The sequence below is a fragment of the Schistocerca piceifrons genome, chromosome X (assembly GCF_021461385.2).
Source record: "Schistocerca piceifrons isolate TAMUIC-IGC-003096 chromosome X, iqSchPice1.1, whole genome shotgun sequence".
NCBI classification, from domain to species: Eukaryota; Metazoa; Arthropoda; class Insecta; order Orthoptera; family Acrididae; genus Schistocerca; species Schistocerca piceifrons.
In genome coordinates, this window is record NC_060149.1 from 416,634,017 (window position 1) to 416,646,076 (window position 12,060).

At 40.5% G+C, this 12,060-nt stretch overlaps 1 protein-coding gene across 1 annotated transcript in view; it reads left to right on the forward strand.

Annotated features, from left to right (window-relative positions):
• The first annotated feature begins 629 nt into the window (after positions 1 to 629).
• The window catches only part of LOC124722857 (elongation of very long chain fatty acids protein 7), a 132,732-nt gene continuing 121,301 nt past the window's right edge, over positions 630 to 12,060 (forward strand). The window contains exon 1 of the mRNA XM_047247982.1: positions 630 to 650. The gene's annotated coding sequence lies outside the window, so the exon portion shown is untranslated. The remainder of the gene's footprint in view (positions 651 to 12,060) is intronic.

Genomic DNA, 12,060 nt, shown 5'->3' on the forward strand with positions numbered 1-12,060 from the left:
GGTTCTGAGCACTATAGGACTTAACATCTGTGGTCATCAGTCCCCTAGAACTTAGAACTACTTAAACCTAACTAACCTAAGGACATCACACACATCCATGCCCGAGGCAGGATTCGAACCTGCGGCCGTAGCGGTCACGAGGTTCCAGACTGTAACGCCTAGAACCGCACGGCCACACCGGCCGGCTATTTCTGCATAACCACTGCAACCTACGTCCGTTTGAACCTGGTTTTTGTTCCTAGCACTTAGCTCCATACCAAATTGACGATTCCTGGATGCCTGAGGATATGTCCTCTACCGCGTCGAAGCATGTTTGCGCCATAAGAAGATAAATATACGAATTTTGCAAGGTGAACCTCTACAAATACATCTCATTGTTGTACTCGCAGAGCATAGGTTATCATCAAAACAGGCAGCCGGTTTTGGTGTGGGAAGCGGAGCAGTCACCCCGCGGTGGCCTGTGGGAGAAAGTGGTGTCCTAAATTTGGGCAGAAAGGGTAGCAGCAGAAGGCTGTGATGCGGTTTCCCAACAGCGCGGTGAAATGCACCTCCCCTCCCTGTGAGCCGACGCCGGCCGGCGCCGTGGCTGTTGGCTGGCGGCTGTGCGCATTAAGCTGCGTGCCGGCCCCGCGGACACCTCGCGCCGCCCGGTGAGTAGCCACGCGCTAATCCGCCCACACGACGATCCCGGCTTTTGCCTACCGCTCCACCTGCAACTAGCCGCGATCTTTCACCTCTACCAGCGGGCGATTTTCCCTGTGTCCTAAAGGCAATGAAATCATTTTTTTAAATTTTTTTATTCATTGCTTGGGATTTCACGTTTGATGACAACGGAGAGAGATTAATCACATATATGTTCCGTTGCTCCATCCTAGGATTTATCTATCACTTATCACTTTAGCCACCTCTGGCAATGTATATTGATGTGAAAAATGCCTAGTTGCACCGTGGTTCGAAATCCGCGTTGAACTGTAGGTCCCCCTGTAACTAGCAGGGTAGGTCAGTTTCAAAAGTCGGAGGACGTAACCTTCAACAGGACCTTGCCCAATAAGGCACTGTGGTGTTTAAAACAATCTTCGCCGGCCGTTGTGGCCGGGCGGTTCTAGGCGCTTCAGTCCGGAACCATGCGGCTGCTACGGTCGCAGGTTCGAATCCTGCATCGGGCATGGATGTGTGTGATGTCCTTAGGTTAGTTAGGTTTAAGTAGTTCTAAGACTAGGGAGCTGATGACCTCAGATGTTATGTCCCATAGTGCTTAGAGCCATTTGAACCATAAAACAATCTTCGGATTGGTGACTACTTTACTTTTTACTCCATCCTAATGAATGGAAATAGCAGGTTCAAATTGTTTCAATAGGAAAGACACTTCACAAAATTGATTTGTCGGGGAGCCGATTGAGGTGGCGGAATACTTCGTGCACAGGAGCTATATTCCAGAATAGCAGGGTTCGAATTTCCTTGTGATCACCCTGTTTCAGCTTCTCATGCTCGCCCAAGGTAGCATTAGAGGAATCCTGGGTGTGATTGCTTTATATTGGTCATGACTGGCATCTGCTCAGTACTCGGAACTGTAATGACCAGAGGACGACAATGATCACCATTCCTCTCCCTGATCCGCTAGAAACTGATACAACTGAATTCTGCGAACTTGTTGGGTAATTTACTTCGTTATCCTTGATGTCTATGAAACACTGGCGAAAGACTGCGACTGTGTCATATGTTTGATCAATCAGAAATACTTTAGCCGGTAATTTTTTTATTCTCGCCGTTTTTCATCAACGACACGTTTCGAAAAGGTCTTATCCTATCTTCCAATGGGAAACAATGTATTTACATTCATTTTCCGACATCTGAGCGTGTAGAATTTCTCGTCCCGTGTCGTTTTTGTCAATATTGCAGCCAGAAAAGGCGTTCTATTAATTGTTAGCTAATACACACACACACACACACACACACAGACGCGCGTGCTCTCACGCGTAACCCATCGTTCGCTTCAGAGATTCCATACACACAGAAATCGCAAGTCGAATGCAAGGTAAATATTGTCCACCTTAATAATATTAAATATCTTTTCTAAACGGGAATAATAAACTTCATTAGGATGATTATTGCAGTGATAATTAATTTTCAGTCATCAAAAATAAGTTGGAGATTTAAGATATTTCAAACAACCTTCCATACGTCCATCCCATTTCGTCATTTTAAACAATTCATTAAACTTCGTAGTAAGCAGGATAATTGTAGATAAAGTTTTACGAACGTGTAGACATGGATGTCATAGAGCCACTACACAATCTTAGTAGGAACGTGCCTTGTTGATGGGACTATTCCTTTATTCAGCAGAAAAATTATTTAGAAAAATCTCAGTCAACATAACCGGATGAGCAACTGAACCCTGCTCATCCACATTGTAAGTCACGTCTTCATCTTTGCGCTCCGTTGGCCTGTAAACAAACAACTTCTTCAGTTCACTTTTTTTTTAAGAACCTTGCGCCATTTGACTGTAAATTACAGTTCATTGATTCCACACAATCATGATACCGGCTTTATAGCACTTCTCAAGTACAAGTTGAAATATTACATAATGTCCGACATGCCAGGATGACAAGTTATCGTCGATGATTCATATATCTGGTCTTATAAACTAGTCGTCCTATTACAGGATATGAGTGCACATCAAAGATACATAATAAGCATGGCATTGTTCACAGCGAATAAACATTAACAAATTGCGAGGAGTGTTTGACAGAAAATGTACTGCTGTGACCTGCATTCATAAATCAACTCTGTGATGTATGGACGTGATGAATTCAGGTCATAGCAATGTATTGGCTCTCAAATACTCATTACAGATTGTTAATGTTTGTTCGCTGTGCTCAATGCCAGCTTTATTATGTATCTTTGATATGTACGCATATCCTGTAATACGACGACTGTTTTTAAGAGCTCATATATGTTACTTCGACGATGTCATGCAATATAGGTATGTCGGTCATTTTGTGATATTTCAGCTTGCACTTGAAAATAGCTATAAAGCCGAAATCACGATTGTGTGAAGCAAATGGATAGTAATTTACAGTCAAATGGCGCAAATTTCTTTCAGAAAGTTTCGTCATGACTGTAATACCCGACGAAGGAAAAATCATTCTTCAGTTTAGGATCAGCATTAGTAAAACCATTCGATAATGAACGGAAATAACTTGATATCGTTTAAGACAACATAGTAGCACAGATTTATAAAACACAGTACAAAAATAATAGGTTTCATTTTGGCTACCTAACACCGTTTATCGAAATCTGGTTCCTCTTTATGTATTTATCTACAGAGTAAACGAGGTTTAGCTTTAAGATGAATCCATCACTGGAAGCAGTCGTCCTGGAGATATAAAATTAGAAGCATATTTGCACTGAGAAGCTCCTAGGTATCCCCTCCCTTAAGAATGTCAATGTCATAACAGATATTTCCCGGTTCAATAACTTCAAGGATACTTGGTCACTTTGTCTGAGTTGACTCTCGGTTACTGCCCTGTAGAAGAAAGTCACCGTTGCAAAAATTTAGGAGAACTATGCACTATGAAAACCAAGATGAATGGCTCAGAATCTTAACCCAAAGCTTTTCAGTATGAGTAACATTACTCCACCGCTTCACTAGCTTACTGCAGTACTTGAGAGCTGCGTACGGTCACCTCTGTGCTCTACACCATCAGCAACTGTGGTCACAACTTTTGACTATCAAAATGTTATAAAAATCTGTCCAAGCAACTGAGGTGTTATACTGAAGCTCTTTTGTAAACCACAGTCTGCTTCGGACTAACTGTCATAATTTGATGCAATGGTCGAGCTCCGGGTATCATTTCGTTGACGAACTAGTGTTACTACGCATAACTCATGTTCGTCAGGGACAGGGGTCATGATTTAGATTCTCCAAGAGCCCCCTAAATCTTTGCGGGCAGTCGTCAGGTGAATTCCTCGGACAACACGACGCCCTGTTTTCGTACTCAGACTTGACCACTTCTAACAACGGCACCGTCAAATAAACTCGTTGATAACAAAACGATAAATTCAGATATTCCTAATCAAACTCCAGTCCGAACGTTGGGTAGAAATTGTGAAAAAAGTAGAAATTCGAATTTTCAACTCATTTTGAGCTGTGGGTAAGAAAGAAAAAGAGTCCTTAACAAAGATAAACAAGAAGTACTGAGAGAATACAAATCTAGAGAGTGACGTAACCTCATAGCTTCTGTGGACAGCTGTTTCAGTGCCAGGCAATGTTCAGCACATCAGTGCACAACGACTATTTCAGAGGAAACTGTGTGTGTTGAACTCCATATTGACATATGGACTCCATAGTGACTTACATAATAATATATCTGAATTAATTCAGAATTATTCATAAATTTCTAAAATACTTATAGTAATGCCCAGTGGAAAACTAACATCACAAAGTAAATTGCATAAATAATTTCAACAACACAATGACGCAACGGTAAAATTTCAGTATCTCGTCTACTTATTCTGTCGGTAAGAAAGGATACTGCGAGAACGTATCTCGTATTTTAGAGGAGCGTATCGCACATTACCATCGAACAATCGTGACTGGAATTTTCTACTGTTTCCATGAATCATAACGGTCATTCAGCTCCGTCTAATTCCCTCCCACACCCTTTTCTATCTCTACTGATGCTCAGTCTCCGGTGGCCTCCATATGAACGGGTGCAAAAATTTGGGTTTCTGGAAACTGATGTTTCGTAATTTAATTGGGTACTTGTGTAGCGTGCGGCTCGTTGACGGAGTCGAATAGTATCAGATTATTGGAAATTGGAAATTTGTGGTAAGGTCTTATGGGACCAAACGCCTGAGGTCATCGGTCCCTAAGCTTGCACACTACTTAAACTAAATTACGTTAAGGATGACACACACGCCCTTGCCCGAGGGAGGACTCGAACTTCCGACGGGGGGAGCCGCGCGGACCGTGACAAGACGCCCCAGACCGCCCGGCTACCGCGCGCGGCGCATCAGATTACAAATCTACCTTTGTTCCCCGCTTGGCGTTCAAGTTCTTTCTAGCACGTGTGATTTGTTTCACCTCTGGCAATGATTTGTACAGGTAAAAAGTATCAAGTTCTTCGCGATTCGGAATCCGCGGTAAACTACATGTTCAACACTAACTGGCTGGGTATGGTAGTTCAAAGGTCGGAGGAAGCCAGAGGCGTACCGGCTCTAGTTGGTTAGCTGGTTGATTTGATCAGCGAGATCATCGGTCCCATCGGATTAGGGAAGGATCGGGAAGGAAATCGGTCGTGTCCTTTCAGAGGAACCATCGGGGCATTTGCCTAAAGTGATTTAGAGAAATAACAGAAAACCTAAATCAGGATGGCCGGACACGGGTTTGAACCGTCCAGTGTGCCGACCCCAGTAGATCCAAGTTTAGTAAAAGGTATTTTGAAGTTTAAATCAGCCTTAGTACTGAGATAGCTTTAACTTACTTACTTTTATAGAAAGAAGCTAATATTAATATTGGTTCCTCAAAGTGCAATAGTTTGCTAGAGTGATCGTATTAACCCATTAGCTGCCGTGACTTCCATTTGGGGATTACATACTGTAACAGGCCCAATAACGCTATCTGTGTATCTAGGACAAAAACAGAATGTTCTCTGCTTCGTGTGTAGCAGCGAACTTAAAGTGATTACGTGCGTGCTTTATGTTGAGGACGCTTTCTCTTTTCAACCTCCTCTCACCTCTTCCTACGACAAGTGCGTGAATTTTGAAGTCAATTCAGACGTTACATTTCGAGGCATATTTTGCTCATCGTGATTTTTTCTCGATTGCTGGTGAATGTTGATTACTATAGTAACACAGATTTTCATGTCGATATAATTATCGTGGCTACAATGGGCACAAATCTCCATTTGGGGGCTTGACTAAAATGACAAAATTATCAAAAGATTTGGCTGCAAAACCGGAAAAGGGGTGACTTACTATTTGTGTATAAAGCAATAGTAATAAAGGAAAAAATTTTCAAAAAGAAAATAATTTGTAGTTAAAGGGTTAACATAGAGGTATCAACATAGCTAGTTCTCCTTTTAACTTGTCGCACAAGACACAAGGGCTGTCCGAACGACCATGGCTTTGTTTGATCGTTCAAGTTTTCATGCTTAGAAAAGTCCTAGGAATACTATTTAATGGTGGCTATACTTTAGAGCATGTGTCGTCACCAACTGATTTCGACCAGTAGTCTTACCCACCATAGCTTTGAAGACACACAGGAACGAACAAACGTCAACAGCCTTGCGAAACATAAAGATACAATGAATGATAGTAAATTATATGTTTCAATATGAAACAGAAAAGTTGATTGTAATAATTTTTGTTAATTACGATTTCTCTTTGCTATTTAATTTGTGGGGAAAGGAAAAATAATGAGCTATTGCTAACTTTCGATGCATTTCATGGCCTCTTGGCGGATATTTTTACGATTCTCTGTTACTGTTGATTTCATTATTACTCATGTTCTCATCCTTATACTTGTCTCCTTGCAGATTCAACGGCTGCCATTGTCTCGACAATACAAATATGTATCACGCGGATTTACACTTACACAGAAATTAATAGAATATTTTTCGTTAGAATTTGAGCTGGTAAGCTTGAATAAATGTATTATCAAACAAGTTTGCTCAAATAAATAGTAGGGGTTGAATGACACTAAATATCCACAAAACAATTTGTGCATCTAAAAATCGAGCAGCTGCAGGACAAAATAGCAGCAGGAGAAAGCATGTGTGGAACCAAACAGAAACATATCTACACCACCGGCTTTTATTCATCAATGTGCGTTGCATCATTTACAAAATGATAAGCAACTTCTAGCGACGTATTTTGCAGACAAGAAAGCATTCGTATCAGCATTACCCTGTTTAGTCATTGCTGCACAGACAGTCCGATCTAGCAGGCTTTATAGGTGAGTGTGGCATACGTATATATATAAAATTCCACGACGTTAATTTCTTTCATTCTCTTCTCTATTTCATGCGACACTAGAACTTAAGCTTTCGTAAACATTAAATAATTATTGGTCTTCTTAAACTCTATAATTAGTGCTGACGCTATTGAGTAAAATGTAATAACTTAGTCTTCTACTCTTCGCATTTTTCTTATTAAACTGTTTCACTTTGTCCATATTGTCTTCTCGGTATATTTATCTTGATCGCTGATTCTGCAGCGTCCCGGCTACTCAGTTCTAGAACCCCTAAGCTCACGTGTATTTTTATTCTACTCGTTGTTTTTCAGTCTTCGAAATATGCAGTTTTCTTTGAATGCGTTATCAAACCATCGCAGTGAAAGTGACGTCTGAAATTGTCGTCGTGTTGAGATAATTAATCACTGGTACTGCATCCAGGAAATGTGCAGTTACAGTTTGTTTTCCGTGGTTTGTTAAGTAAACGACGGAAAATTATTGCTGCTGGCGAATGTCAGTATGGCTCGTTAAAGAACCCTAGTGTTAAGTCTTTCATCTGTTTTCCCCGAGAGTAGCTAACGATTAGTCTCTAAAGTTCTTCTTGTTTCCTCCTTCTCCAGGAATTATGAACGAATATATTCCTGGCTTCCTCCGTGTAGAACAGAAACAAAGTAGGATGGTGTGGAGACTTGCCTGAATATCAAGGAAAGCACCCAGAACGTCATGGCATGGCATAAAGGCCACTAGAAAGTGGTATAAATCAAATGTTGCTATACTTAACTTTATAGTCGAACAGGACATGCCAAAATCTGAATGCGTTGTTCTTCATAACGAATAGGCCTAAAATCATTGTACTAAAGACGATTTTGCCCTTGGCTTTGGTAAACTTGATTGTACACTTGCAGTTGTTTACCATTAAAACAATTATTTTTAAACTCTGGAAGTTACTCCGAGTTGATAGTTACGTCCCCCATTTGATTTTCGTCTTGAGCTTCGTTTCCTGTTTAGTAAACGACAATTATTCTCTGTGTTGCTGCGTTAGAGAACTGTTATTTAGAGCAACAGAGTGCTGACTGCGGGGGAGAGGGGCAAGTCTGGTGAAAAGCAGAGTGCGGGTGTTTATAAGAGTGTGGCAGTGGTTGGATGGAAGGCCACGGTTTGTGGTGACGCAGAGTGGCGCATCGTTTCGCCACCCTGTGTTTCTTGTTTCTCGACCGGCCACCGCTGCCCGCTGTCGCACAGTAGCCAGCACGTAGCGGCGCCTTCCACATCGCGCGACAACCCGCTGCCCGAATGATGGACTCGCTGCTCCTCCACCTTGTCCCCTCTATTGTCGACCAGGTAACAATACTGCTTTTGATGTTTAAATAGACTTCTTTCCAGTAAAGTTCCACATAAAATGTAAGAACCGTATTTAAAAATAAAAATGAAATTTTATTTCGTTCGTCGGTGGCGTTCTCTCCAAATTTCGTTTACTACAAAAATATACAGAAAAAAACTGCGTCACTATCTTGAAAAGATGTTTCTGTTTTATATTTTTGTGTATTGTGACGATTTCTTCTAAGAATTTAATTCTCGTTTTTTTGGCTCATCAGTTTTCGACACTTTATGTGACACGGGGACAAGATTGTTATTTCTGATCTCCATTAAAGTAGTGTAATTGACAGAACGTATCATTGCTGTCACTCAAGAGCTATAATTTCAACTACAAATTTTGAAAAAGATTTTTCTTGAGTTTTAAGAATTACTTTTAGATAGAAACGGCTAGGAAGAATATAGCTAGTCGAGATACCTATGGAAATTGCCCTTGAATGTGTTCCAAACCTGTTTTGCTGCTCATCATAGCATTTTATCAGATGGTCGATTTCCAGCCACCTCGCGGGGTTCTCACCGAGTGTAGAAAGCCTGTCCCGCCACTTCTGTACGATATAACAATTATTAATTTGTAGCCGTCCTGAGTGGCCGAGCGGTTCTAGGCGCTACAGTCTGGGACCGCGCGACCACTACGGCCGCAGGTTCGAATCTTGCATCGGGCATGGATGTGTGTGATGTCCTTAGGTTAGTTAGGTTTAAGTAGTTCTAAGTTCTAGGGGACTGATGACCTCAGAAGTTAAGTCCCATAGTGCTCAGGGCCACTTGAACCATTTTTATTTACTTGTAAGCAGAAATTGTGACATTTTATTTCTTAGAGTTTCTATTTAGCCCTCTAATTCATATCTAGAATGAAACCGAACAACACATTTCATATCGACTTGTTGCATCCTGGAGGAGTTGCAGCAGACCAATTGTCTCCACAAACTACATCGTGCTCTAAGTACCTTAGAGAACCATAATGTTATGTCATCGCTTCACATTTCCGTTAGATACTTACAACGATAAGTTTGCATCTGGAGTTGCTCGGGATATTTGTTTCCACGAAAACTGTCCTTCTACCTAAGATCCATTATGAAACATTGTCAATAGACGGAAAGTAGTATCGAACTGCCTAAATAAAGATTTACCCTAGCAACAAGTACAACTGAAAGTTGACCTAAACGGCTCATCGGCTGTAGCTAATTATGAGTCTATTTCTTTGAACGTTTTTTAAATATTAGTCACATTTATTGGCGATCTGGTTTCATCAATAGGCTACCACTAAATAATGATCTATATTTTACGTCGTTGTTCTTAATGGTGACATTTATATGCGACTGACCTATGGTAAATCATTGACTTTGGAATAAAGAGAACATTATTTCAATCTCATTCCAGCAATACTGATTCAAATTAACAGAGGCTTTCATAAAGACAATTGAAACAAATAAGCCCTCGGTCACACTTCTAAGAGTGCCTTCATCAGAATTTAGACGTTTAAAGTGGTCTACAACATAATTACAAATTTCTGGGAAGACTCTCCGAGGAGTCCGTTGCAACCTGTGGCTGTACAGGTATGAGCAGCCCTTAGAGGCTCGCCTTCACACATTCCTTTTAAATGTTTTGTGACTAAAGGGCTTCTGGCATGTTATTTGTTTTATACGTGACATGTAGGTACTGTCTCTGTCTTGTATTGTTAGTCAGTACTCACACGTTTTTAGATAAAAAATTTTTTCTTCCCTCAAATTTGTAATTATGTTATAGACCACTTTAAATGTCTAAATTCTGATGAATGCACTCTTAGAAATGTTGACATCTGGTTAATAAGGCTAAAAAATTGTGACCGAGGGCTCATTTGTTTCAATTTTATTTTATAAACGGTCACTGAACCACGCAGCCATGTTCAAACCTTTGCGTTTCATAAAGACGTTCACACGAATACCTTGTCGGATCACAGAAAGTTCCCCATCAGTAAAGATCTCGCTCGCTGTGGAGGACTAAACTAGATATAACTAAAAAAAAGATAGTCAAAATATTACCAAAAAAAGATTTTAGGATACTGATACAAAAGTATTTAAGACTGGAAGTCTATTGAAAATTATTTGTTCAATTCGTGTCAGGATAGGAAGAAAGTATGTGTTTTAGTAAAATTTCTTCGAAATTTCTATCAGTTTATGCTTTATACAAGAACATACTCTTTCCTTCTCAACTTAGCCTTCTAAGACGAACTAGTATCATCTAGATTTCTTCTCTCACGAGCAACAAAAATTTATAAAATTTTGTGGGATATGAGAGTAGCGTTTCATGGGAGTGACGACAAAGTAAGATCGATCAGAAGTATTCGAATTTTATAAAATGGAAAATAATATTGGTATTGTTTTTTCTCCGAAATCTGCGATCCCTGTACGAGAATACGAGAACAAGGAATCAAATGTAGCCTTAAAAATAAGTTCAATGGCAGATGCAAGATGCCACTGGAACTCATGTCATACCATAACCAAATTTCGAATGGCGGTAAGTGTAGGTCTGAGTTCAGTTACCTATCGATGTGAGAGAGAGAGATTCAGCAAGCAGAGAAAGGTCCGAGTATTATGCGTGATGTACTGAAGGAAAAAGCATAGTCGTAACAAAAGTAGTGTTTGGAAAGAGAATTATCATTCCCTTAGGCACCAAAGTTTATATATTTGGCTCGACATGTGAATTGTTTTTAACACCACTACCTCATTGTTGAGTTTTCTCGATATGTAAATTTTGTACTACCTGGAAACACGAAGGAAACAAATTTTACTGCAGTCAAATAAAAAAGGTTTTGACCACAGTACGACTGCTGACGAGAGCGAGCTGGAGAAGAGCAGTTTACGAGGACTGTGAAGCACGTTGCGCAGTCCTTGTTGACGGAAAGGGCCGGGCAAGTGCGAGACATCCTTGAATATGCGCCCCACCCACGCAACCAAGGACGCAAGCGCCAGTCCTGGCCCCGCTTCCGCCTTCTAAAACCCTTACCTGTGAAATCTAACAACCTTCACCATCTGGTTCTTGCTGTAAAACAGAATATGTTTCGGAATCCATACTTACCACTCCTCAAATCTGCTAAGTTTTCCTTTCTAGGAATAGCGATCTATTATACTTCGATCATAAGGAAACTTGTTTCTGTTTCTTTCATCAAGTTTCTGTGTGTTATTTGTCTTATACTTCACGTTCCAAAAAAGCAGTTATCACAGACTTTGAATCTGCGTAGCTGTGAATTGGATAAGAGGGAGATGTCGCATAATGTTGGAAATTTACAACATACTGGTATCAGAACGGTTCGACGTGTTTCTAAGCTTTAGTCTTCTCTGGTGCAAGTTCATTGGTTTGTCAAAGTACCAGTGCCCTTGGCCGTCACTAACAGTGCGGTGCGTAGTGAGCCAGTAGTCTGATCTACTAAATGATGAATCCATCTTCACCTACATAACAGACTTGTTTCTATTGATGGTCAGTTTCTGTTGTCCGATTCAACTTCTGAAGCGAGTGTTAATTGTCTCACCCCAACATTCTGAATCTTCAGTTTACATGTACCGCTTACTCCATTAGCTTGTAAATTTCAGTAGGTTTTCAATACAATGGCATATACGAAGTGCACTGTCCATACCTCGTTGTCGATACGAAACTTTATTCATCGTAAGTCGTCTTCCGACTTCGTATTTTCGCAGCATCTACTAAATGCGCTTTTTAAAGCACTTTTTTTTTTATTTTTAAATCTTATGGGACTT